The following is a 22,497-nucleotide window of genomic DNA, read 5'->3' on the forward strand; positions in this document are numbered from 1 at the left end:
CTTATCAGAAGTGGTTCAGAGAGGAAATAACATATATACATACTCAATTAGGTATAGAAATCTATCTTATCCTAGAGGAAAATAGGAGAGGAAAGGAATGGGAGAAGGAGGACAGGGGGAGGAGAGGGGGATGTAGGTGATAACCAAGAGGTAAGATCATGGGAGAAAGTCAGATACAATTTGAGGAGGGACAGGGTGAAAGGAGAGAAAGAATAGGGAGTAGGAAAGAATAGTATGGAGAGAAATACAGCTACCAATAGAAACTATGGGAAAAATATTGAGGTAATTTCTCTGATGGACTTATGATAAAGGATATTGTCCATCCTAAAGGCAGAACTCATGATTTCTGAATATAGACTAAAGCACCTCTTTTTTTTATCTCTCACTTCATTTTTATTGAGGTTTCCTCTTTCTTTGGGAGGAGGGGAATTATATTTATTTTTGCAACATGACTACTGTAGTAACATGAAAATAAAATTATCAAAAATTATCTCTCCTAGATCTATTTTGCAGGTTGTTTCTTTTTCCTAGAAGTACTTTATATTTTGATCAATTTTTTAACCTTTGATTTTGTCTGATGGAATCTTGGCCTCATAGATTCATTAGTTTCTATTTGTCCAATTCTAATTTTTAGGGTTTTATTTTCTTCAGTTAATTTAGTGTTTCCTTTTCCAATTGGTTAATTTTGCTTTTTTGCTGAGTTGCATTCACCTTCCAGTTTTTTATTTTGGATTTTAGATGATTTTCATTTCTTTTCCACTTGGTTGATCTTATTTTTTGAAGGATTACATTCTTTTTCCAGTTATTTATTTTCACTTTTAAAGGAGTTGATTTCTTTGGTCAATTTTTCACAATTTTCCTACAAGGCTCTCATTTACCTCCCCCCCCCCATTTTCCTTCTTTTTCTCTTCTTTGGTTTTTAAATTCTTTTTAAGTTCTTCTATGAGGTTTTAGATTTTTTTTGAGACTTCCCACATAGGGAATTTGTCATTGCTTTCTTCTTCTGAGGTGCCATTTTTGTCATCTTTATCTGCATATTTGCTTTCTGTGGTTAGAACTCTTTAGTTTTTTTCCTCATTTTGATTGTTGAGCCCTGCTCCTGGGGTATAGAGAGTATATTACCAGGCTTTTTGTGCTGGGGCTAGGGGTCTGATCACTTGCCAAGATGTTGCCTATGCAGCCCAGGCAATGCCTTTTTATTGTTTCATCCTTTATGTCCAGGCTCCACCTATGTTTGTTCCCAACCCAATCCTGTATTTTTCCCCAGCGTTCTCAGGGATCAGACTCTGGGGTTGGGACCATCCCTGTTGGCCTGCTTATCCAACTATCAGGACTTGTGCTGTTTTCTAGCTACCAGGACCTGGGCTGCAATGTGGTTAAAAACCTCTTGATGTTTTGTCCACTCTCCCATCTAACTGAGCTTTACTTGCCCTTTTCCCCCAAAGAGACAGATTTTCTCTTAAGATCTTCCATTATGTCTTACAATTGAAACTTGTTTCAATCTTTTTGTTGTTGTTGTTTGTTTTTGATGGGGTCTGTAGCTTTAACTCCTGTGTATAAACTTCATTTGACATAGTGAAGGAAAAAGCTCTGGGAGCATGCTAGCTTCATGCCACCATCTTGGCTCTGCCCTGGATGTTTGCCTGGGGTATTTTCAATATATTTGTTGAACTTAGTAATAACACGTGTTCAATGAAACTCATAAGCTAGGGAAAAGCAGTTATACTTTCTACTTTGTTTACAAAATTGTTTCTGTAATGATCATTATTTTTCAGATTACTTATGACTTACTCTGAACTTACTATGAGATGTAGCCAAAGTCTGAAGGGTTCCCCCCCAAAATCAGTGTGATAAAAAACATAAGCATCCTATTTAAAAATTCTAGAAAGGGGAAAAAATTTATGTAGTCCATTTCAATTTATGGTGAGTTGAAAATTCTTTTCATTTGACTTGTTTGTTGTCATTACTCTAAATAAGTATGTTTAAAATTCTCCTAGTTCATTTAAATCCTCTTCAGTAAGGCTTTCATCAACAGAAATAGCATCAATAGCTTCATTTTCCTGTTCTTTATTATTCTCTTCCAAATCACTTTAAGTCCTGAATTTTTCAAGACTGACCACAGTAATAACAGTTTCATCCACTCCTTTGAAATATGCTGGCCCAAATCTATCATCTATTTATTTATTTTGGTTTTTTGCAAGGCAGTGGAGTTAAGTGACTTTTCCAAGGTCACACAGCTTGGTAATTATTAGGTGTCTGAGGTCAAATTTGAACTCAGGTCTTCCTGACTCCAGGGCCAGTGTGCCTCCTGCTGCCCCTCTATATCGTTTATTCCTACTAGATCTTCAACCTAGTCACAAACTGTTCCTTGAGTGTATTGGTATCATCTGTTTCTTCATAGGCATTGATCATCAGTACTTTTTTTGCCTTAAAGTCTGCTTTTCTCTCCATATATTTTAAAGTTTATCAATCTTTTCTTGTCTTCTTCTTTTCTTCCAAGCAAGAAAAGACTCCAAAACATTTGGCCCTAAAGGAGAATGCTCTTTCTGTTAGATCTAATGAAATTTTGTCTTTTTTTCCTTCTTTCTTTTTTCTTTATTTAATACAAAAAGAGCATGATGTATACATATAGCTCTCACCATCTCCAGGGCAAACCCCAAACTAGCCATATTTGTTGTTTTCAATAGCCTCAATAAAATGCTTGCTGACCAGTTGAATTTATGGGGGGTTTTCCACCTCACAGTGCTTCTTGTTCATTAATTATTCCATCTTTTTCTCATCCCAATTACCCATGGGATCTTTTCCAAGTTCTTCATCTCTTACATTATATAAACACTTCGCTTTTCACATTTTCTTTCCAGAGATAAATCATGGAAGAACTTGCATTTATCTCCTTTAGTGTACTGTTTTTGCTTGAAGAATGTACAAACTACTGATTTGGGATCTACACTTACTTTCTGAGCAGTAGTTACTGATTTGAAGAGCTCATTAATTTCCTGAAATTCTTTCTTATTGTCATCTTTCTTTAATTTTTTTATCACCTTCATTTTGTGCAGCCTGTCATAGAATTTGCTGACCAAATTTAACTTGATGAATCACAGCCTTGATGAACTTTTGTTGCTTTGCCGTACCTTCTTGTTACCTCTGGCCAAAGTCTGGTTCTTATTGCCTCTAGCCAAAGCATCACAGAGAGGATCCACGCTCTCTTGACCCAAATGGTCAAGGAATGGGGGAAGCAGAGGTCACTGCCACCCAATTAGGAAGGGAAATTCCTTTGAAGTAATATTTCTTGGTTCAAGAGCTAAGTTTAATCTCTTTCAGGGTATAGTTCCAAACTATTTTTGTGAATGACCAATATGCAATTCCACCAACATTTGTCATTTTCTTCTTTTATTAAATTACTTTAATTTCCATTTTCTAATTATTAGTAGTTTGGAGCAAATTCTCCACCTATACACATATCTTTCATCTTCCCTTGAGAAGTACCTGTTCATATATTTTAATAATTTGTCAAGTTGTGGATTAGCTCTTGTTCTTATAAATCTGAATTTGTTTCTTGTGTATCTAAGAAATGATGCCAATGTTTTTCCAATTAACTATTCCCACTATGCTCTTAGCTGTAATGGATTTATTTGTGGGAAAACTTTTTAATATTATGTAATTAAAATCATCTGTGTTGGTTTCTGTCCTTGTTTTGCCATGAACTCTTTCTCTTTCCAGAGATCTGACAGGAAATTTCGTCCTTGCTTTTTTCTTTATGAGATACTCTTATGTTTTTTTTTTCCTGCCTCACAATGCTTCTTGTTCATTACTCATTCCATCTTTTGTATCCATTTTTACTTTATCTTGTGATGTGAGGTGCTGGTCTAAAGTTAATTTCTAAAAAAAATTGTGCATGGATTTTTTTCAGACATTTTTGTTATAGAGTCTTTTTTTGAATGCTTCACTGTTTGGTCTGAGCAGAATCTTTCAAGTTTCAAAGGTCTAGAGTAGAAATATCATACTCAGGTGCAAACAACTGGCAAAACTCCCAAGGAGGCTGGAACCAGATTAAAATATAAATGGGAATTTTAAAAAATAAATAAAAATATACTACAAAATAGATATTAATTTGTGGTTTTCTAAGTCAATATGTACCTGGAAGGAATCCATTTTTATTTGACTTTGACCTTACTGGCCTAAAGAACTTGGGAGTTTCTACCTTCTGACTGATATCCTAGCATCAGTCCCTTGGTACAACAGTGACTGGCAGCAAAGTCTGCATCAGGAGCCAAAGATAGACTGGACTCACAGCTCTACAAAGACTCTAGTCAAAAAACTACATCTATGAATACTTCCATGGATTGAAGAAAGAACCATTTGAGCCTACTTTTACCTGACTTTTCTATAGACTCATGGAAGAATATTTTAGAGACATTTGGAGAAACATTTATACCAATTCACCTTAGTAAATAGTCCTTTAAGCTACTAAAGACTGGCTGACTAAATTGTTTCTCAACTAATAATCTTGGGAGGAAGCACAAAGGCTCAAATCACCCCAGAATCCTTAAAAGTACCCATATAATCCTGAAGGAGATGGGTAGCTAGTCAGATTCTGGGGACCTGAGTGGAACTGGAAATGGGTTAAGAATCCTTAGAATATATGTGGGCTACATAATCTTAAAGAATCTCCTCTAATAAGACATAGATAAATAGATAGATAGATAGATAGATAGATAGATAGATAGATAGATGTATACATGTATATATGTATATATACACATACAGACACACACATGCATAATTCTTTGATAAATGCAAAAAATAACTATTCTATCACCTTCAGGTCATTAATAACAATTGAGACAAAGAACAGGGAGAAATATTTGTTAAAGATGTTTGCTACAGACATGGTGCTTAGGACTTCAAATTCATTGATTGAAAATAAGGAATACCCTATAGATGATGATTATAGGATCATAGATTTATAGCTGGAAGGAGCTGAGGAAATTGAGGTGAGATAAGTTAAGTGACTTACTCAGGGTCACATGCCTCAGAAGGACCTGAGGTCATATTTGGATTTATGCATTCCTAACTCCTGAATTAGCCTCTCTGGTGAGAGGATTTGCTGAGCCCTTCTCAAAGCTGCTCATTCATCTTTCGTATCCACCTCTCACCAAACTCCCTTTGGTGGTCCCAAATCACATAAGTTTTTTTGTCCTTCATTCTCAAAGAATACCACGGGCAAGTGATACCATGAAAAGCGCATGAATTGTATTTGAGTGGGGGGTGCTGGGCTAAATCACTAGCTTCTTTTTCTCCTCCAGAGTCATCTGGATCCAGTGGTCAGGTATGAATCAGGACAAATGGAGATGGCCCTGGATGTGAGGCAATCAGGATTAAGTGACTTGCCAAAGGTCACACAGCTAGTGAGTTTCAAATGTATCTATCATCTAACTCTATCTCTATCCATCCAAGGGCAGCCATATGGTGCAGTGGATAGAGCACTGACCTTGGAGTCAGGAGGATGGGAGTTCAAATCCTAATCACATGAAGACTTTTCTTGCCAGAATGGACAGATGAGGAAAATTTGCTGAAGCAGGTGCTGTGGAGTGTTTTGAGGTTAGTCAGACATCAAAGATGCCAAAATCATCCATTACATCTTGGCCCATCTCTAGATGTCTTAATTTTGAATTTCCACTGAACTTAGATGACTCTGGAAGATAAAGTGAGGCTGACTACTCTGTGCAACTCTGCCTCCTTAAATCCAATCCATGCACATTAAGACATTACTTAAACTATCTTACTATTTTACCCCAAAATCTTGATGTCTCTGGTCCTTTTCAAAAATAAAGAACAAATAATTCCTGATTCAAATATGAGTACTCCATTATATTATTATCTAATTGGTGTCCTTCTACCAATCTTGTTTGTGAATGGTTTGGGGTTGATGGTTACAGGCCTCAAGAGCACTGACAGTTCTCCTCAATAAGAGGAGAAGAGAAGAGAAGAGAAGAATTCAAGATATATCCAAGAAAAATCATAAAATATGTACAAATAATGACATTGTAGTTATTTGGAGAGTCCTCAGGGCTGATCTTTCTGTACACACATTTTAGAAACATAGAATTAACAGATTATGAACTGGTCCCAGAATTGTGGAGGAGTTAGGAAACACCCTGAGTTGCACATTTTTCATGACCTCAAGCTTCTTCCTGAACCAAAAAGCCAGCTTTTTTACATCAATATTCATCTAGTAATGCAATCTGGCTGTGAATCATGGAACAGTATAATCTCTAAGGAATCACAATTGTGGGTCACATAAAGGGCAATGGAGACATGCAAGTTAGATATAAGTAGATTGGAGGGTAAGAAATATCCTCAAAGAGAGATAAGAAGAAAGGTATAAATGATGGGTATCCTGAATGCTACATTGCTACTTATGTAATCGAGAAATCAAAGTAGCCTCCAAGCCTGTCTATTAATGCAAAAGAGACAACCATTCCCCCTACCCCCACCCTGGCAATAAAATTGCTCAAATGCCATCTATATTTCTTTCTAAATCCAAATTATTTACCTATGAAGGGGACATTACCTTATATTCTTCCAAAGTTGATCTGTTTTTATTATTTAAACAAAAATATCTTATGCCCATTCAGCAAACTGTTTAATTTTTTGAAAGATTACCTTTATATATCTATATGATATACATGATATGCATGTATTGGAGCACATGTGCAGGCGACATCAACTTGTTCCTGAGACATTGGAGGTTGCTGTTTGTACTTCATTCTTGAAGAGAACCATGAAATCAGGACATAATACCATGACATGAATTGTCAAGTGAATTGGATTTAAGTGAGGGCTATGCAAATGGTGAATGGTTTTGGGTTGATAGTTACAAGCCTCAAGAGCACTGCAAATCTACTTCAGAGCCATCTGGGTCTAGTGGCCAGTCAGGATCACTGGAAATGACCCTGGATGCAGTGACTACTTCCTTTTTTGCCAAATCCTTTCTCATAAACTCTATGCATTTAATTATCATCTCTATGTCCCAGTTCCACTTATTCAAATGTCTGTTGTTGTTGTTGTTGCTGTTTGAGTTGTATCCTACTTTTTGTGACCTTGTGGACCACAGAATGCCAATACTGTCCATGAGGTTTTCTTTCTTGCTAAACTTCAGGTGTTCACATGGACTTTTTATGCCCAACCTTTGGGAGAGCATTTCGAGCTTGTATTAATCAGATCAGCCATAACTGGACACTGCACCTTGTCTCTAATATAGTGATGTCATTTTGGTCTTCTTCGATAATGAAGAACAAGAACCAACCAACTGGAGTAGTTCACCATTTCCTAATCCAGTACTTTAAGGCAAACAGAGTTAAGTGACTTCCCCAAGGTCACTTGGTTAATAAGTATGAACAGATCTTAATTCAGATCTTCTTGACTCCATGCCCAGTGAACTCTACATCAAGTTACCTTGCAGCCTATTAGATGTTTCAAATTGGATATCTGGTGGGTATTTCAAACTTTGCCAAATAAATAGAAACAATTATTGCCATTTTCAGTTTTCCTTCTTCCTCCACTGAAATCCATTCCCCTTTTAGAATTTCCTTATTTCTGTTGAGGGCAAGACCATTCTTCCAGCCCCCACATTGAAAATGAAATTATTCTGTCAAGTCTTCTCTAGGACTTATCCAGTCGGCAGACAAGTTTTGACAACTGGACCTCTGGCATCTGCTTCATACTGTTCTCTCACATGACTTCTCAGGTTCTTATTATTTCTGACCTGGACTATTTGCAATAGCTTACTAACTGGAGTCCCTGCCTCAGGCCTTTCTGTCTCCAATTCATTTTCCACACAACTCCTGAAGTGATATTCCTTTATTTAAAAATTTTTTACTTTAAAAAATATTTTAAATTTTGAATTTCAAATTCTATTCCTCCTTTTAGTCCCTTCCTCACTCATTGAGAAGGTAGGCAATATGACACTCATTATACATGTAAGGTTATATAAAACATTTCTATATTACTCATGTTGAAAAAAATCAAGAAAAATTAAAGAGAAAAAATATAAGAGAAAAATGAGAAGAAAATCTACTTCATTCTGTATTCAGATTCATTATTTCTCTCTCTGGAGTTGGATAATACTTTTCATCATGAGTTCTTTGAAATTATCATGCATCATTCAGAGTCTTTCAGAGTTGGTTATCATAATATTACTATACAATGCTCTGGTTCCATTCACTTTCCTTTTGTTAATGCATATAAATCTTCCCATGTTTTTCTGAAATCATTTGCCATTTCTTATAGCACAATAGTATTCGATTGCAATCATAAACCACAGTTTGTTCAATCATCCCCCATTTGATGGGTATCCCCTCAATTTCCAATTCTTTGCTACCACAAAAACAGTTGCTATGAATATTTTTGTAGGTTCCTTTCCTTTTTCTTTGCTCTCTTTGAAATACAAACCTAGTAGAGGTACTGCTGGATCTAAGGGTATGCACAGATTTATAGCCCTTTGGGCATAGTTCCATCTTGTTTTCCAGAATGGTTAGATCAGTTCACAACTTCACCAACATTGCCTTTGGGTTTTGGCTCAAGCTATATACTTCATTCCTGTAATATATTCCCGCTCACCACCTATTTCTGTTATTTGTTGTTCAATTGTTTAAGTCATATCTGATTCTTTATAACCTGAATTTGGGTTTTCTTAGAATAGATACTAAAATTGCTAGCCATTTTCTTTCCAGCTTATTGTGCAAATTAGGAAACTGAGGCAAACAAGGTTAAGAGATTTGTCCAGGGTCCACAGCTAGGAAGTGTCTGAGATTAGATATGAACTCAGGAAGCTAAGTCTACTCAGTTTCAGTCCCAGTACTTCATCCATTGTGTCACCCATGCTTATTATACATATAGCTGTTGTCTCCCTTAAAGAATATCTAGAATATAGAGCATATGCTTTTCTGAGTTGGGTCTGTTCTATTTTTGTCTTTGTATTTCTAGCATCTAGAACAGCTCCTGGCATTTAATAAATGCTTGTGAATAGCTTAATTATGTGGGAAAGATGCCAATCTCCACCTTTCATGATTAAAGAAAAGATGTCTTCTCATTCAATCTAGGGCCTGGATGAAGATGAAGGTTGGTGAAAGCAATGCCCAGAAGAGAAACATTATCTAATGGAGTATATCATGGCATTATCATAATATTTATTATCAATTTATAGCATTATTTATAAAGCATTAACAATAACATTTGTCATTAATTTTTCATTGTTTATTTATAGTATTAAAAGTAATCAGCTTCATACTCTTTAATCTAACAATAACACCACTAGATCTGTATCCCAAGGAGATCATTAAAAAGAGAAAACAATCTATTTGTACAAAAATATTTATTGCAGTTCTTTTTGTGGTGGTAAAGAATTGGAAATAGAGGGTATGCTCATCAACTGGAGAATGGCTGAGCAAGTTGTAGTATATGAATGCAAAGGAATATTATTGTGCTTTAAGAAATGATGACCAGGTGGATTTCAGAAAATCCTGAAAAGACTTACATGGACTGATGCTGAGTGAAGTGAGCAGAACTAGGAAAACATTGTACACAGTCATTGTAATAATGTGGGCTGATCACTATGATAGATTTAGCTCTTCTCAGAAATACAATGATCTAATGTAGGAGAAATGTGTCTATTTGGGGGTGGGGTTTGAAAGGCAGTGGGATTACCTGACTTGCCCAAAGTCATACAGCCAGTGTGTGTCTGAGGCCAAATCTGAACTCGAGTCCTCCTGACTCCAGGACCAGTGTTCTCTATTCACTGTGCCACCTAGCTGCCCCCATCTAATTTTTAATATTAAGGAAAAGATATTTGTGCCTGTCTGAAATTTTCTGAGGGCTTCCTTGGCAGCATGGGCCCTAATCAAATGTAAATTCCCTCCTATTGTTCAATGTAACTTCATTGTTTAAATGTAAATTCACCCAGATAAAAGCAACCTCAACTTTGCCCTTTACCCCTCCTCCAACTTTCAGCCTTTCACAGTGGTTACCTGACCTCAATCCCATAGAGGGATGGGGATCCCCATTTTACCCATGTTTTCCTGACTCTTCCCAGTACAGGAGGTGGGTAAGACTATTAAAGTTTGGATTACACTCCTCTTATGACTGAACTCACTTGAGTCAAAGTCCAGCAATCTCTTATGACTGTTTTCCTTTCTCCCTTTCCCTCAGGCATTTTTTTTCTTTTTTAGTTTTTGCAAGGCAATGGGGTTAAGTGGCTTGCCCAAGGCCACACAGCTAGGTAATTATTAAGTGTCTGTCTGTATTTGAACTCAGGTGCTTCTGACTCCAGGACCAGTGCTCTATCCACTGCACCACCTAGCTGCCCCTCCTTCAGGCATTCTTGCCTAGACCTTTGCTATTTGGTTTGTCCTCAAGCAGTATCCTGAGCTTTTTCCAACTCAGAGGCTAGTCATGAATTTTTCATTTTCAAAACTACTCTCATCTTTATGACAGCTCTACCCATTCCCCATCATCACTAAGACAATTCCAAAAAACTCAAGATGGAAAATGCTATCCACATTGAGGAAAAAAACTGATGGAGTCTGAATGCAGACCAAAACATACCATTTTCACTTTGGAGTTTTGTTTTGTTTCTGCTTTGTGTTTTCCCCCTTTTGTTCTGCTTCTTCTTTCATAACACGGCTACTGTGAAACTATATTTTACATGCTTACATATGTATAACCTATAATAGATTGCTTGCCTTCTTGGAGAGGGTAAAGGTAAGGAAGGGAGAAAGGAATAAAAATTTGAAACTCAAAATCTTTCAAAAAAATGAATGATGAAAATTGTCTTTACAAATAATTGGGGAAAATAAAATATTATCAATTTTTTAAGTAATCATTGTTATTTGGGAGAAACTGGGCCAACTATTTCAGTTGTTTCATTGATATAAGGAAGTCTTAGATGAGGAAACTCCCTTTACCAAAGCAAGTTGGGACCTGTCCTATAACACATAATATTAAAAAATTCTCCAGAGGGCTATAAAGGATTTGCCTTGTTTTACAACTAGAAAATACAGAGGCAGGATTTAAATGCAAATTTTGCAGTCTCCCGGGCTATTTTTCAGTATTGTTGTTATTTTAGATCAACAAGTATTTATGCAATAAATACTGGTCCAGATATTGGAGATGTACAATTATTTCAAAGAATGAAACAATCCCTGCTCTCAAGGAGTTTCCCTTCTAATGAAGAAAACAATATGCCCATTGGTGACTTACCTGAACAAATATAAAGCAGGACACTAGGCAGAAAACTATGAGGTCCTTAAGGAGCAAGGATATGGGCAGGAAAGAGATCAGACTAATAACACATATATATGGCACTGTGAGATTTGCAAAGTGTTTTACATTCATTTCAAGCTTCTATTGAATAAAAGGACAGCTCAGATCTTGGATGGATGCCCTCCCTATAGCTAACCACATGGTGTTTGGTCTATTTAACTCTGGTAGGATAAATGGGATGAGTCAATTTATTAGGCTGGGTGGGCTAGATCTCCAACCAGCAGCCCAAGTGCCTCCCTCCGGGCACTGATTCCACCAGAACAATACTGAGCTGTTTCCCTCTTCTGCTCCCCTCAATCTGCCTGCCACTCACCCTGCTCTCACTTCTCCTGCTCTCAAATACAATGGGAAAGTTAATCATAATGTTTTGGCTCTGTGGCTGAATGACCAGTGCTTTCCTTCAAACCTGGCCCCTTGTGGGAAATGTCAAACATACAGTTTGATCTATTTTTACCTCCTCCTCTTTCTCTTTCCCTCTTCTCAAATGCCAGGCAATGAATGATTTTCATTGTGGTGAGGAAAGTCAATTGGTTCCTTCTCTTCTTTTCCAAAAGCTCCCCCCCTTCCCTTCCTCTAAAGTACTTTCACATACTGTGGTCTTTGATCAAAACAAGTGATTCATTTTCCCATCAAACTTTACCAAAAGGACAAATCACAGATGATGTCTTGGCTTGCATGTGAATTGTATCAAGTGAGCCAGAGTTGCACTACATTTATTAAGTGCTGTCCCTGCCTCCAAGGAGCTTTCAATCTGGGGGGCGGGGGGGATACAGTATGCAAAGAAATAAATGACAAAAAACTATGAACAGGTTAAATGGGAACTAGTTAATGGAGGGAAGGTTCTAGAGTTTAGAGGGGTTAGGAAAGACTTTCTGGAAATTAGGGACTTTTAGTTGGGAGTCAGCTTAGTTGTGATGGCATGGAATTGGGTGATATTATCACAAATATCAGGGTTCTTGAAAGTGAAAAATTCATGGCTAGACCTGGAAGTATGAAAGTTCAGGATTTCTTATTCCACAAGCCTGCAAAATCCACAGATTAAATCTTTTCCTGGGGAAATAGTAAATTACTAGAGGATAGGCTGAAAAACAAAGGGCTGGGTGAGAATGCCTGAGGGAGAAGAAAGGAAAACAACCTTAAGAAGTGACTGGGCTGAGACTAGAGGGAATGAGTCTGATCTCAAGGGGAATGTGGGCCAAACTTTTGTAGTCTTGCCCATTTCCTGTGCTGGGAAGAGTCATTGGAAAAGTGGGTTAAAAGGAGACCTCACCCTCTCTACCTTAAGGGGTTGGGTGCCCACTTCAGGAGACTGAGAAGCAAGAAGTTGGAGGACTTGTAGAGGGATAAGCTGAGGTTCCTCTTATCTTGGAAAATTTACATTTAACACTGAAGTTACATTGAACAATGGGAGGGAATATGCAACTGATTGGGGCTTATCCTGCAGAGGGAGCCCTCAGAAATTATCAGACAAGCACAAATAATATTTTCATAATATTAAAAAAAAACTAGACAGATATTTCTTCTTCAACATTGCCTTCCTGAGTCAGAACCTCCTGTGATTTCATCACTGATAAAAGAAACCACATCACTCTCCTGGCTTCGAGATGACCTGAGTTCTACCAATATGTGACCTTGGGCAGCACACAATGTTATTATTATTATTAATAATAATGATATTTAAATAGCATATTAAGTCTTTACATAACACTTCCTGTTGTTTCTTTCCTGAAATTCAGTTAATTCATCTAAAAAAGAGATGATATCCTCTCTACCTACTATGCAAAGTTGTTGAGAGGAACAAATGAGATTATGAATATAGAATATAGTGAAAAGTTGTATAGTCACAGAATTGAATGGGATTTCAGAGACTATCTGATGTAAATTCTCATTTAAAAAATTAAGAAAATAGGACAAAAAAGGTTGCTTGATGTAAGGGTCCCATACCAGAAGAAATTTTGCTTCCACAGATAGTGCCAAATAAGAAATTGGCCAAAGAATGTTAAAAAATAAGCCTGTCCAGCTCCACAAGATTAATTGTCCAAGTTCCTAGTTTGGGGAGAAAAGGGGGATTGAAAGATCCAAATCAGTACTGGCCAGTTCTGACTCACAAGTTCATGACTTGGTCATAGTGCCCTAAATTAATCCATGTGCTTAATTAACTTCATACATATTAACTTCTCTACCTATGGAGGAGCTTAAGGTTCATTATAATAATATGTGATGCATATGGAGGCATGACCAGGATGAGGGAACATATCAAGGTTGGGGGGCATATAAGGTGAGGGTAGAAAGAGTTGTAAACTGGAGAAGTCTGGACCAATCCTGGCTCTTATGGAAGGAGTAAGGTTGAATTAATGGTATATAAGCTGGTTCTTGACTCTGAACCAATGTGGGATACTCTGAGAATCTCTCCAACCACTTCTCACAAGAACTGTAATAAAAAAAATCCTTTACTTTGGTCTCAAATTTTGTTCATTTGACAGGTTTGAAAGGGGAGACATTCTCCATTTGTTATACCACTAGGGGAGCAGTGAGAGATGGCACTACACTTGGACTAACCCCTCTAACCCTGCCAGGGAGTAACTAAACTCCATTTTTCACATCTTGGGATCAACAGGTTGAATTTGGACTATGGTATTTTTTGCTCATAATTCTATTCTTTGGGAATAAGCAAAGCAAGCACTAACCTTTTTGTGACGTAGACTCTCAGATATTTGAAGTTAATTATGAAATTCCCTCTAAATATTCTCTTCTTAAAACAAAATAAGTACAAGTTATTTTGTTCACAGGCTTATATTTAATATTTTTGTCGTTCATTTTTCTTTTTTTAATTAATTTTTGTTAAAGATATTATTTGAGTTTTACAATTTCCCCCCCCTTACTTCCCTCCCCCCATGTCCTTCATTTTTCAAAGAAGACTATGACATCAGGGAAGTGATGCCATGACAAGCACATATATTGGATTTGAGTGAGGGGGTGCTGTGCTAAGTCACCAGCCTCACTTTCTCTTCCAGAACCATCTGGATCTAGTGGCCAGATATGAATCAGGATGACTGTAAATGGACCTTGTGAGGCAGTCAGTGTTAAGTGACTTGCCCAAGGTCATACAGCTAGTAAGTGGCAAGTGTCTAAGGCTGGATTTGAATTCCCATCCCCTGACTCCAAGGCCAACATTGCACCAGGGCAGAAAATCTGCCTTACTCCTCTCACATTCCTAGACATAGAAGGAATACTCAGTAAGCAGGCTTACAAATATACCTTCCTTTTCCCAGACTCTCCCTGATATAATTTCTGTTATGCACCAATGTTAGATGACTCTTTGTAACACACGCATCTCTCTTGCTCTGAAAGCTTCAGTGACTCCCCTTGTTAGCCCCCAACTTTCTGAGGCTTGAGAACTTCCCCCCCAAAATCATCAAAATATTTAATGGAATATTACACAATTATGATTATAATACTATTACCTAACAAATTAAGTATATTTATATGACTTTTTATTTTATTAACCATATCATCTAAATATATTTATGAATATACAATACATGTCCTAGGATCCTCAAAACTCTGTCATTAAACAGATTAAGGTTGATTCTGAGAGCTAATCTCACCAAAGAAGCCATTAATTGTTTGACCCATTGCCTAGAGTTAATCCAGAGTTAGAGGTTTTATAAACAGCCTCTAAATTTTTCTTTCATTAAAGCTTATGTCTAGTCAGTTCCAAACATGGATAACAGAGGCATAGGCTGATGGACAGGTACTCCAGATAGCAATGAAAATGGTTGGGACAGACTACCTTAATTTCATTTAAAAAAAGATTTAAAGACACACTCAAAGGTCTCAAATAGTTTTTCAGTTGTATTTAGAAGGGACTTTAATTTGGGCTCCATTAGGGAAACAATTTGACATTCTGCTGGATCCATATCCTCTCATCCATATCCCTCTTAGACTTGTAGATCACCCAGTGGTTTAGAGGAGAGGCGTCGTCAAATATGAATGTAACCTGAATCAGATTAAAATGTAATTGGAAAATATTTAACAATACAAATAAAATACAAATAAAAATACAAATAAAAATACAATAAAATAGGTCAATGAGCAGCTAGACAATTCTTATTTATGGCTTTAGTGGTTCCAGTCTCTTTTCCAGTTTGGCAACATTGATTTAGAGTACTCCCAAAAGGCAAATATAATTTGGGGCTGCTGAAAGAGCAATCTCCTCTCCATCAGAACTGAGTAAACCCAGGTAGCTTATGTCTCTGCTCTCCAAATTCGATGCTACTTCAGCCTTATCTGTATAACCATTTTATTTATCTGGGGGGGGGGGGTTATGTGTTTCCTTTTGGAAACACATATGCATACATTTGCCTCTGCCATATGCCTCTTACAGTTTCCCAATTGCTACCAAATTTTGGGCTAAGAGAATCCAATCTTGTGATCTCTCTTCTCAGGATACTTGCAAAGATATGCAATTCCCCGATTCTTCTACTCTAATTTTCAGTCCTTGAACAGAAGAGATTATTCACAGACTCATTATTTGACAAAAATTGCTGGGGAAACTGGAAAATAGAAACATTACAAAGATAATATCATGCTAATCTTTAAATGAATACATGACTTAGACACCATAAACAAATTAGAAAGGCAAGAAAGAAATTACCTTTCAGATTAATGGATAGAGAAGCAGCTGATGCACAAGCAAGGGACAGAGCAAATCACAAAAGATAAAGTGAAAAACTTTGATTTCATGAAATTTTAAAATGTTTGTACAAACCAAACCAGCTAAAATTGGAAGGAAATAAGTAATTGGAAAAATGTTTACATCAATTTTCTTTGGTAAAGATATAATAAGAATTGGTTCAAATTTATAAGAATAATAGCCATTTTCCAACTGATAAGCTGTTAAAGATATGAACAATGTCCATTGCTCCTGATCCATTAAGAAGGAAGAAATAAAAAAAAAATCATGCTCCAAATCATCAATAATTAGGAAAATTATATTAAAATAACTCTGAGATCCTACTCCATGCCAATCAAATTGGGAGAAAAAAGAAAATGAAAAAATGCTAGAAAATAAACACAATATAATACTTTTGATGGAATTGTGACTTGGTCTAACCATTCTGAAAAAAAACTCTGGAGCTATATTCCAAAAGTGACTAAATTGTGCATACTCTTTAACCCAGAGATACTACGATTAGACTCAAATATCAAAGAGATCATAGAAAGAAGAAAAGGGCTCATGTATACTAAAATATTTATAGAAATTCTTTTTGAAGTGGCAAAAAACTTGAAACTGGGAGTGGAATGCTCATCAATTGAGGAACAGATAAATAAATTATGGAATATGAAAGTAATGAAATACCACTGTTCCATTTTTAAAAAATGACAAAATAGATAATTTCAGAGAAATCTGAGAAGACTTGTATGAAGTAATGCAGAGTGAAATGATTATAACCAGGAAAATGAATTATTTGATAAAAAAAACACTACAAAGTAAATTTGAAGGATTTAAGAACTCTAATCAGAAGAAAGACAAGTCATGCAGATCCATGTTAAAGCATATTAACTACTTCCTTAAAGAAAAGTTAAGGCTTTATGATGCATAAAAGACATTTGTTTGGACATGGTCAATGTAAGAATTTGCTTTGTTTTACTATATTTACTTATTTTAAAAATTGGGGACTTTGTTGTTGTTGTTTAGGGAGGAAGGAAAGAAAATATCTTTTTGTTTATTGAAAAAAATTTAAACCCAAATATTGCAAGGAAAACTGTCAAATCCCCTCTATTAAAAGATTTCTCTAATATAATATTATATTATATACACTTCCTCTTCACTGATTAATAAATGAGATAATGTATATAAAGTAACAGAATATTAACATATCATATAAATGCTATATATTATCATAATTGACCAAATGTTCAATGGAGGTTACTGAAAGGACTTGTAGAACATTGTCTCCTATATCTTGAACTCAGGTCCTCCTGATGCCAGGGCAGTGCTCTATCCACTATGCCACCTAATTACCCCTATTTTGATGCTACTCATTTACCCTATAATAAGGATTACAGAGTTGAAATGTTATGTGAGGACATTATTTGGCCTAGTTATTTATCTCTATCAGGTGCTGCCCTGCTGTCTCTGAGGGAGTAATAGAGTAGTTTAACCCTTGTCTGGTACTTGTCTGATGGAAAAGGCTTTAGACAATAAAAACACAACCAAAAAAACCCTTTCCTCATATCCCAATTCATAGATTTATTTCATAATTTTACATTTCTCCAATGAATTGCCTGTGTGGAAACTGGAAACCACTAAAAGAAGTCTTCATTTTTCTCAGCTTATTAGGCTCTGAAAGTCAGGCAGATAGTGGTACTTTACCACTGGAAAAAAATGACAGGTCACTAGGAAAAGGTTTTCTTCCTAATGGTCATTAATAATTTTGACTCTGTGGCCTACAGCATATTTATGTGGAGAAGCATTATCTGTCTTTTAGAATCACTCGGTAAGAGGCAAAGAAGGGACTTAGTTGGCTTTTGAAATATCCCACAAGGCATTGTGGATCAAAGTCACAATCAGAATAAGGAAAATAAGTAACTAGAGGTGACATAGAGAAATAATGCCCACAGAGAATGCCCTAGTGGACGCTTTTAAATGGACCGACTTGTAAATGAGTAAGTGGACTATGTAGGCTTCTAGGAGATATAGGAGATAAATAATCTCCCAATTCCCATCCTTGATCAAAAATCACATCATTTCACATTTATGTCAGCGATATATTACATCAAATTTCACTAAATTCACTAAATTTCACTATGTCAACATAATGGCATTAACCCAATCATATGAGACTGGACCATTTTAGCAGCACCCCCTCCAAACACAGTCCTATCCCACCTCTGTCTGGACACTGAAGATATCTTCTATCCTTCTAGAGCAGAAAGGACCTGGACTAAATGATCTTGAATGACCCTTCTAATTTTGACTCCTATTGAGTATGTGTCAGACGCTATGCTAAGCATTGTACAGAATAGTTCCTGCCCCTGGGAGCTCACGTTCGAAGTGATTTTATCTTGCCACTTAAAACAATCAAGAGGAGTGTTGCCTGAAATATTTAAACCATACTTTTAAAAACAAAAGCAAGCAATTTATTGAGAAGAACTAACTATAAAAACAGAAAATTTCAAGACTGGCCCTATTCAATACACATGACTTGTTGCTCAAAAATGTCTCACAGGAAAATTTATTTCTGTATTTCTTCTGATAAGAGACACTCCTCAGATTTCCACCAGGATCGTCCCTTAATTGTTCATTTGCTATAGACTCTTATCTCATGGGCAAAACAGTAGTGGGTACATGACTAAGTGTAGCCTTCCTTGTCACTAATGGTTGAGCAAGAGGTAACTTACTGGTGGTGACAACAGAAAAAAGAAGTGGTTAAAAGTCAGTATCAAAGTAGGTTCAGGTGTCCACAAAAGCAAGTGGCTTTACCTGAAACAGATTCATTGTTGTTTTTTTAATGAAGGATTTTATTTTCAGTTTTACAAATGTAGCCCTATTTTTGCTTCCCCCCACACACACAGAAGCCAGTCTGCTAGTCTTTACATTGTTTCTATGGTATGCATTGATCTAAGTTGAATGTGATGAGAGAGAAATCATATCCTTAAGGAAGAAAAATAAAGTATAAGAGATAGCAAAATTATATAATAAGATAACAGGTTTTTCCTAAATTGAAGATAATAGTCTTTGGTCTTTGTTCAAACTCCACAATTCTTTCTCTGGATATAGATGGTATTCTCCATCGTAGATAGCCCAAAATTGTCCGATTGTTGCACTGATGGAATGAGCAAGTCCATCAAGGATGATGATCACCCCCTGTTGCTGTTTGGGTGTACAGTGTTTTTCTGGTTCTGCTCATCTCACTCAGCATCAGTTCATGCAAATTTTTCCATGCTTCCCTAAATTCCCATCCCTCCTGGTTTCTTTTTTTTGGTTAATATGACTTTATTTGTACATTACTAAAATATTCTTGTTTAAGAGTAAACATAATACCCCTCCCCCCACAAAAATATAGAACCTCATGAGAAATAAAGAAAGAGGAAAAAAATGTGTTTCAGTCTGTGTTCTGATACCATCAGCTCTGTCTCAGGTGGATCACATTCTTTATCATAAGTCCATCACAGAAGTTACTTCCATATTTTTCCACAGTTGCTGTTGCTGATTGTAATACCCTCAATCCATTCCTCCCCACTACCATATATTATATTTTCTCTCTCCTTTCACTCTGTCCCTCTTCTAAAATGTGTTGTAGGATAGCTGAGTGGCACAGTGGCCCTGAGGCCAAGAGGCCCCAAACCCACATACCACCCCAGAGACCCAGCAACCACCTGGCCCCTTGGGTCTCCCAATCCCAGCACCTTGCAAAAAGTAAAAAAATAAAATGTATTGTATCTGACTATTCTCTCCTATGATCTATCCTCTCCTCTATCACTCACATCCCCCCACTTCCCCCTGTCCCCCTTCTCTCCTTTTTACTCTAGATGTCTATACCCTATTGAATGTGTATGCTGTTTCCTCTCTGAGCCATTTATGATGAGAATGAAGGTTCCCTCATTCCCCCTCACCTTCCCCCCTTCCATATCATTGCAAAATTTCATTGTTAAAAAAATCTCTTTTATATGAAATATCTTAGCATATTCTACCTCTCCTTTCTCTTACTCCTAGTACATTGCCCTTTTAACCATTGACTTCATTTTTACAATATATTATATCTTCAAATTCAGCTTTCTCCTGTGCTTCATCTATAAAAGCCCCTTCTACCTGCTCTATTAAATGAGAAGGTTCATATGAGTATTAACTATTTTCTATGCAAGAATACATGCAGTTCATCATCATTAAGTCCCTCATAATTTACCCTTCTCCTCCATTCTCTATGTTTCAAGTGAGTCCTGTACTTGAAGGTCAAACTTTCTGTCCAGCTCTGGTCATTTCACCAGGAACATTTGAACTCCCCCTGTTTCATTGAAAATCCATCTTTTTCCCCAGAAGAGGATGTTCAGTTTTGCTGGGTAATTGATTCTTGGTTTCATTCCAAGCTCTTTTGCCTTCCAAAATATTATATTCCAAGTCCTACGATCCCTTAATGTAGTTGCTGCTAAGTCCTGTGTGATCCTGACTGCAGCTCCATGATATTTGAATTGTGTCCTTCTGGCTGCTTGTAATATTTTCTCTTTGACTTGGGAGTTCTGGAACTTGGCTATAACATTCCTGGGGGTCATTTTTTTGGATCTCTTTCTGGGGGAGATTGATGGATTCTTTCAATTTCTATTTTACCCTCTGCTTCTAGGATATCTGTGCAGTTTTCCTGTAGGAATTCTTTAAAAATGAGGTCAAGGTTCTTTTCCTGATAGTGACTTTCAGGTATCCCAATAATTTTTAAATGATCTTTCCTGAGTCTGTTTTCCAGATCAATTGTTTTTTCAATGAGATGTTTCACATTTTCTTCTAATTTTTCATTCTTTTGGTGTTGAAGTATTGTGTCTTGATTTCTCATAAAGTCATCAGTTTCCTTTAGCTTCATTCTATATCTGAAGGATTTGTTTTCCTCGGAGAGCTTTCTTATCTCCTTTTCCATCTGGCCAGTTCTGCTTTTTAAAGCATTCTTCTCCTCAATAACTTTTTGAACTGGTTTATGCATTTGACCTAAGCTGGTTATTTTCATGTTATTTTCTTCAGCATTTTTTTTGGATCTCCTTGACTGAGATGCTGACTTCATTTTCATATTTTTTCCTGCATCTCTCTCATTTCTTTTCCCAATTTTTCTTCCATCTCCCTTACTTGATTTTCAAAATCTTTTTTGAGCTCTATCATAGCCTGAGCCCAACTTCCATTTTTCTTGGAGTCTTTAGATGCAGAAGCTTGTACTTCCTCATCTTCAGATTGAATATTTTGATCCTCCTTGGGATCATAGACAAAGTATTTGTCAATGGGTCAGGTTTCTTTTTTTTTTTCTGCTTACTCATTTTTTCAGCCTGTGCCTGGTTTTGGAGTGCTTCCTGAGCTTTTGAGTTTTATTGGGACATCCCCCCACAAGAACCTCAGAGTGTAAGGCTCTGACTGCTCTCCTGGTCTTTGAATGAGCACAAGCACACCCCTCTGCCATGGGCTGGGGTGGGGGGAGGTCCCTGTTCTGTGGTGGGGCTAGACTGCTATCAGGATCTGGACAGATCTCAGAAGATTCCTTCAAGGAGCAGCTGCCTAGAGGCTCTTGCTTGCCAGCTCCATGGGCCTGCTTCTGTTTCCTGGATCTGGGCTGTGCATGCCCTGGACATACTGCATACACTGAGTGCACTGAGTGCCGTGACCATGCTCAGGGCCTGGGCTTCGTGCTCACTCTGGCAGAGGTTTCCCTGGCTTGGGAGAGATCTTCCAAATTGTGCTTGGTTCTCCCTAAGGTGTAGGTTAGGAAACTGCTTCTGCTGCCAGGAGCCATGGCTCCCAGGTGCTCTAGGGTTGTTCTCAGGAGACTGAACTTTCTTCACTCTGGTGGTGCTGCCCCTCTAACTCCATGGAACAGTTTTTCCACTATTTTCCAGGTTACCTTGGGATGGAGAATTGTCTCATTGGATCTTTCTGTGGGTTCTGTCTCTTGATAATTTAATTAGATCATAATTTTAAGATTTTTGAAATATTTTGGAGAGAACACCTAGGAGAGGCTCTTCACCTGCTGCCATCTTGGTTCCACCCTTCCTTTTTCTTGAAACTGAATCATTGTACAGTCAAATTACTTTCATTTTTTCTTAATAATTAATTTTGCAATTCAGTGAGGTTTAGATGCAGAAAATGAAAGACTGTCTGGCTCACAAAACCAATAGCAATATCAGAATAATGTTTTTAAATGGAAAAATAAAATTCTTAAGATTAAAAAAGAAATAAATTGAAATAAAGATTTAATTTCTCCCAAGCCAAGTGCATGGACACCCTAAAATCTATTCATAGATTCCAGATTGAGAACCCTTCAATTACAGATTTATGTGGCAGGAATGGTATAGTGTCCTAAAGGCTGCACAGACTAGTAGTTTTCCCCACTATCTGTAAACCCACGATATTTCCAGAAGGATATTTGAGACTTCTTCTATCAGTCTTAGACCCTAAAACATGAGTTGCTAGGTGATCTG

General features: G+C 36.9%; 1 pseudogene; it reads right to left on the reverse strand.

Moving 5' to 3' along the window:
- Window positions 1-1,982: 1,982 nt before the first annotated feature.
- Window positions 1,983-22,497, reverse strand: part of LOC141494258 (zinc finger CCCH domain-containing protein 15 pseudogene) — a 52,289-nt pseudogene continuing 31,774 nt past the window's right edge.

This window comes from Macrotis lagotis, chromosome 7, assembly GCF_037893015.1.
Source record: "Macrotis lagotis isolate mMagLag1 chromosome 7, bilby.v1.9.chrom.fasta, whole genome shotgun sequence".
NCBI classification, from domain to species: Eukaryota; Metazoa; Chordata; class Mammalia; order Peramelemorphia; family Peramelidae; genus Macrotis; species Macrotis lagotis.